Raw genomic sequence first — 6,412 nt, 5'->3', positions numbered from 1 at the left:
GAACAGTCTAACGAAGAGCGTAGCATGAAGGAGATACCAGAAACTCCAGTGGACAAGACAGAGAATGAATTCGTACTAGAACAAGTAGAAGAAGCTGTCATTGTACAAGAAGAAGAGTTGGTTGAAGATCTAGGAGATACTGAACCTCCATGGGAATCCAGAACTGAGGAGAACTCCGTCAAGGACGTTACAGTTGATGTTAAGGAGGATATTGTATAATCCCCAAGGCAAGTTGTTTATGAAGAATCAGACGGAATAACCCACGAAACAAATTCCCTTGATGATGATAGTCACAAGTCTGGCTTTCTTAGTAATGAACTTGCATCCGCAAGTGAATTCTCCGAGATCGAAGAATCTTCCCCAGATGAATACGAAGATGATGCAGAGGTAGATTTCTCTCAACCTCCAATCTATGACTCGAGTGATGAGGAAGACATAGAAGACTTTGACCAGGACACAGATACATTTGAAGATTCTTGCAAAGAAGTGGAGAAATTCACAGAAGAGCACAAGGGAGCAGAACTTACAGAACCACCGGAAACACCTATCCCAAGGCCATTACCACCTAATACAAGCTTCAAGTGGGTACAATCCTTAACCTTTAACTTTACTTATTCACTTGAATATGGTTTACTTGAAACAGATGGCCAGCTTAGAGCTCTTTGCGGCTTTAAGAGTAAGAGGAAAATTGCTCGTACTCAGAGTTGGTGCACAAGGTTCAATAAGGTTCCACGCTTCACCTCGAAGTACACGGATTGGTATCATGCTCAATTGCATGGATCACAGAGAACGTTTGGTCACCATGGTGAGATTCTACTCTTTAAACCGCCCGGATGGAAACATGTAGATCAAGACGGAGGCGGATTTAAAAGCAAGGCTTGGGATCCTGGAGTTTATTCTGACATTTGTCACCCCGGGAGCCTAACAATCTGTTTGAAGCTGTTCAGAAGCTTTACATGCATAGTTTGGGATCCCGGAGGCTATTGGCATTCTAAGCACTGGTGGACATTTTTGGACGAATTTAGACATAAGCCGCCATAACAGGAAACTCCTCCAATGTCCAACTTAAGGACTTTAACTAAAAGTGCTAGGTGGGAGACAACCCACCGTGGTATGATCGTTTCTTTTGCAATTTTAATTTTATTTAGTTTTGTTTGTTTTTGAATTTTATTTTATTGAACCTGGAATCATGCATAGCATTCACATTAAGCATTGCATTCTGCATTTTACAAAAAAAAAAAAAACACGCACGCGACGCGGCAGCGTCGCTAACGCGTCCGCGTCACTAGTGCGTTGGGGAGAAAAGAACTGAACAGAGAGTCACGCGAGAGCGTGGCTGGAGGCATGCCTGTAGCACAAATTGATCCACGCGACCGCGTGCCCTATGCGTCTGCGTCATGTGGGAAAAACGCCTCCCACGCGACCGCGTCACCCACGCGGCCGCGTGGCCCTGTAAATCGACGTAAGAAGGGTGTATGGCAGAAAGTTGAGCTGGATTTGGGCTGAATTCGTGCTGGAAGTCCAAGCCCTCCCACGCGAACGCGTGCCCCACGCGTCCGCGTCATATTGGAAATAAGGCCATTCACGCGATCGCGTCACCCACGCGACCGCGTCACCCTGGATTTTGGCAATACCAAGTTTCGAACAGAGAGTTGTGCGACCGCGAAGCTGCACTCGCGCCACTAGCACAAATCAAGTCACGCGATCGCGTACCCCACACGTCCGCGTCGCCTGACCTTATTGCGCACCACGCGACCGCGTCACCCATGCGACCGCGTCGCCAGCGTCACACAACCTATCCGGATTAGTGCCAATTTTCCTATCTTTTCTTCTCTAATTCTAATTTCTTCTATCTTTTCTTCTTTCTTCTTTCTTTCTTACTTTATTTCTTTCCCTCCTCTTTCTTCTTATCTTTTATTTTATTTTATTTATTTGCATACTTTCGTTCATTGCATATTTTTATTTTTTCTAAATTTATTATTTTACCATTGGTGTTCAAATGTTCTTATTCAACTGTTACATCTTTTTTGGTATTTTCTTGGTGCTTAATGACTTGTTTAAATTCTGATTGAGTAATATTATTTAAATCAATGCCAATATTTTATATCTGTATTACTTTTGCATTGACATAAATTTATATTATCTCTCCTTCCCCACTCTCTTCCCCATTGTTGTACATTTTGTACAACTGGCATGCCATGGCTTCTATTGTTTTCTCACTTGTATGTTGTAGCTACCATGTAATTGAGACCGTTATTATTTGGCATTAACCCACCCATATTGTATTTATTTTCCTATCTTTATTTCTGGGTTATTCTTCTTCCTTTTTTCTTTCAGGATGGCCACCCGGAAGAGAACCGGAAGACGTTTACATGGGGAGACAGGCAAGTCAATCTGCACAATCTATAGAGAAAAGCATCAGTTGAAGCCACCCATCCACTTGCACATCTTAGCATGCACCGAGGACGATGCAATCTTTAAGTGTGGAGAGGTCGATACCGATCTCCATGGGTTAGTACCTTTCTGTTTCAACACCAATGTTTAAATTTTTCTTGTTAAATTAGTTATTACATTTGCATATTTGTTTGATTTTATGCATTTAGTTACTACTTGGTTAAAGTAATAAAATTCTTTTAAGACCCTATCTTTGAAAAATTTCACTAATTTAAATTGAAAAAAAAAATTTTATGTTAAAAATTGTTTGAAGTTGTATTTGGAACATGGTTTTTGAGCTAAAGAACACACAACCTGTGAGATTTTGAGCTTATTTATATGGTTACACTATTTAACCATAAAATTTTTTCTTGTGTGTTTTCTTCTCTATAATTGCAATCTTAGCTTTGTTCCATTCTATATGTCCAATATTTAGTGTATTTACATGCTTACATATGATTGAGGCCATTATTTGATTTTAGCTCACTTATCCCAAATAAGCCTACCCTTTAAATCACCCTTGTCAGCCACCTTGAGCCTTTTAATCCCCATTTATTCTGTATTTTACCACATCACTAGCCTTAAGCAGAAAAGCAATTAAATATCCCAATTGAGTCTTTGGTTAGCTTAAGATATGGATTGTGTAACAATTAAGTATGGGGAAACTGTGGGAACATGGGTTAATAAGGGAATGTATCATGTTTCTAATTTATTTGAATATTAGGAATTTGGGAACCTACTCATGAAAAAAAACCAAAATAAAAAAATAATGGAGAATCCATGTGCATTGATAAGTTATGTTTGCTTTTATGATTCAAAAAAAAAAGAGAAAAAAAAAAGAAATATATTAATATATATATGTATATATATATAATATAAATAAATAAGAGGACAAAATTACCCCAATATTAAGTTTAATAAAAGTTCAATGCATATGTGATAAAAATTAAAGAAAATTTGGTACATGAGTATGGGAATTATACAAAAGTGGGAATTATGGGTAGCTAGGCATGAATTTAAAAGTATATAGAGTATATGTATATTAGGTGAGAGCTTAGGTTAATGAAAGATTCATATTATAGCTCACTTGGCCATACATATATCCTTACCTTTACCTCAGCCCCATTACAACCTTGAAAAGACCTCATGATGTTTGCATGGGTACATTAAATATTTGTTGATTGGTTAGATGAAGAACAAAGTTTTAGAAAGCATGATTAGAGAAGACTAGAGTGAATTACCCTATACACTTGAGAGATTAGAGTGATATACACTTCCAGTAAGGGTTCAATGCTTGATTCTATGTTTCCTACTTTCATGAGCTATCTTCTTACAAGTTTACTTGCTTTTTATTGTACGATTTGAATTAGTGAAATCTGATTTATGTTTGTCTTGAAGATCTTATTTACTTTTGACCAAGTAGGTAGAAACATTTTGCATGTAGTTGCATTCATAGGTTGCATTTCATACATTCTACCATTCCTCTTTATCTTTATAGCTTCCCTTGAGCTTAGCATGAGGACATGCTAATGTTTAAGTGTGGGGAGGTTGATAAACCACTATTTTATGGTTTATCTTGTGCTCAATTGAGTGGATTTTATCAACTCTTTACCCACTTATTCATACTATTTGCATGTTTTACATTTTCCTTCCTAATTTTGTGCTATGATTGAAAACATGCTTCTTTGATCTTATATTTGCTTATTATTAATCCTCTCTTATTACCATTAGATGCCTTGATATGTGTGTTAAGTGTTTTCAGAGATTACAGGGCAGGAATGGCTCAGAGGATGGAAAGGAAGCATGCAAAAGTGGAAGGAATACAAGAAGTTGGAGGAACTGCTAAGCTGTCCAGCCTGACCTCTTTGCACTCAAACGGCTATAACTTTAGCTACAGAGGTCCAAACGATGCGGTTTTAGTTGCGTTGGAAAGCTAATGTCCGGGGCTTCGATTTGATATATAATATTCCATAGTTTCCTTGACGCTAGGTGACGCGAACGCGTGATCCACGCGGACGCGTCGCATCTGCGAACTTCAACCCGCGCGGCCGTGTGGACGAACGTACCAGAATACGCATGGGGCGATTTCTGGGCTATTTTTGACCCAGTTTTCAGCCCGGAAAACACAGATTAGAGGCTATAAAGTGGGGGAATGCATCCATTCAAAGAGAGCTCGCCAATTTTCACTTTCCATGATTTAGATTTAGTTTTGAGAGGGAGATTCTCTCCCTTCTCTCTTAGGATTAGGATTAGGATTTAGGACTTCTCTTAGTTTTTTAGAGTGACTCTCGATCCAGGTTTAATATTTACTTTAATTTATGTTTCTATGCTACTTTTACTTTAATGCTTTTATTTGTATCTATAGATGTTGCCCAATTGGCTTATGAATTATTCCATGTTACAGATTATTATTTGAATTAATGATTATTTGAGGTATTTTAGTTATTGATTGCTTTCTCTTTAATTTGTGTTACCATTGCTTTCCATCTAAGGACATTTTTATTCCAACAATTCTAGTTTTTCCCTTTTTGGTCCTGGTTAAGAAATCAGTAACTCAACAGTTATCAACCTCAGCATAATTGATAATCGTTATCTTGCTAATTAAACTGAACTTCAATAATCCCAACTTTTTCTTAGGAAATAATTAGGATTCGAAGGTCAAACTAATTAGTCCCTTGACTTTCCTTTGCTTTAGTAAGGGTTAACTAAGTGGAATTTAGATTCAACTTTCATTATTGTTGGGAGAGATAACTAAGTTGGACTTCTAATTTCTCTTACCTTGCCAAAGGTTACTTTACAGTATTTATTTATTTTAATTGCCATTTACTTTACTTGTCATTCAAATCACTTGCTTTTCACCTTCTAAACCCCGATTACAACCCTTATAGCCAATAATAAGAACATACTTCCTTGCAGTTCCTTGAGAAGACGACCCGAGGTTTGAATACTCGGTTAACAATTTTTAAGGGGTTTGTTACTTGTGACAACCAAAACGTTTGTATGAAAGGACTTTTGAAGGTTTAGAAACTATACTTGCAACGGGGATTTATCCGCAAATTTCTTGACCATGCAAAAGTTCTCTCATCAGTGGTATTTTGAGTAGGATCTGGGAAGGAATGACCGTGACGGGCTTCAAACCTGCGAATGTGGGGCACAAGTGATAGTGTGCAAAAGGACAATGGTCTTATTCCGACACTAGTAGGAATCGACAGATAATTAGTCGTGCGGTGACAGCGCATATGGATTTGTTTTCATCCGAGAGGATCATACAGCTTGCCATGGAAGGAGGTAATGCATGGTTGGAAGAAGGCAATAGGAAAGCAGAGGTTCTGAAGCAACAAAGCATCTCCAGACGCTTATCTGAAATTCCCACCAATGAATTACATAAGTATCTCTATCCTATTTTATATTTTATTTATATTTTAATTATCAAAACTTCATAACCATTTGAATATGCCTGACTGAGATTTACAAGGATGACCATAGCTTGCTTCAAGCCGACAATCTCCATAGGATCGACCCTTACTCACATAGGTATTACTTGGATGACCCAGTGCTCTTGCTGGTTAGTTCTGCAGAGTTGTGAAAAAGAGTTGAGATTACGTTCGTGCGTACCAAGTTTTTGGCGCCATTTCAGAGATCACAATTTCATGCACCAAGTTTTTGGTGCCGTTGCTGGGGATTGTTCGAGTTTGGACAACTGACGGTTCATCTTGTTGCTCAGATTAGGTAATTTTATTTTATTTTTAAGCTTTTTTTATTTTCGAAAAAATTCAAAAAAAAATATACAAAAAAAAATTTATTTTGTTCTTCAGAATTTTTAAGAATAAATTCTAGAGTTTCAGATGATGCTTTTATCATCACAGGAGCTAGTTGATTCCCATCAATTTGGCTGTTGTATGTAATGTCTTGCTGAAGCTTGGCTAGCCATGTCTAATCTTTTTAGACTGAAGCTTTAGACTAACATTGCATGATTCTT

The sequence above is a fragment of the Arachis ipaensis genome, chromosome B4 (assembly GCF_059453495.1).
Source record: "Arachis ipaensis isolate K30076 ecotype BB chromosome B4, ASM5945349v1, whole genome shotgun sequence".
Taxonomy (NCBI): Eukaryota; Viridiplantae; Streptophyta; class Magnoliopsida; order Fabales; family Fabaceae; genus Arachis; species Arachis ipaensis.
Note: the sequence above shows the minus strand (reverse complement) of the source record.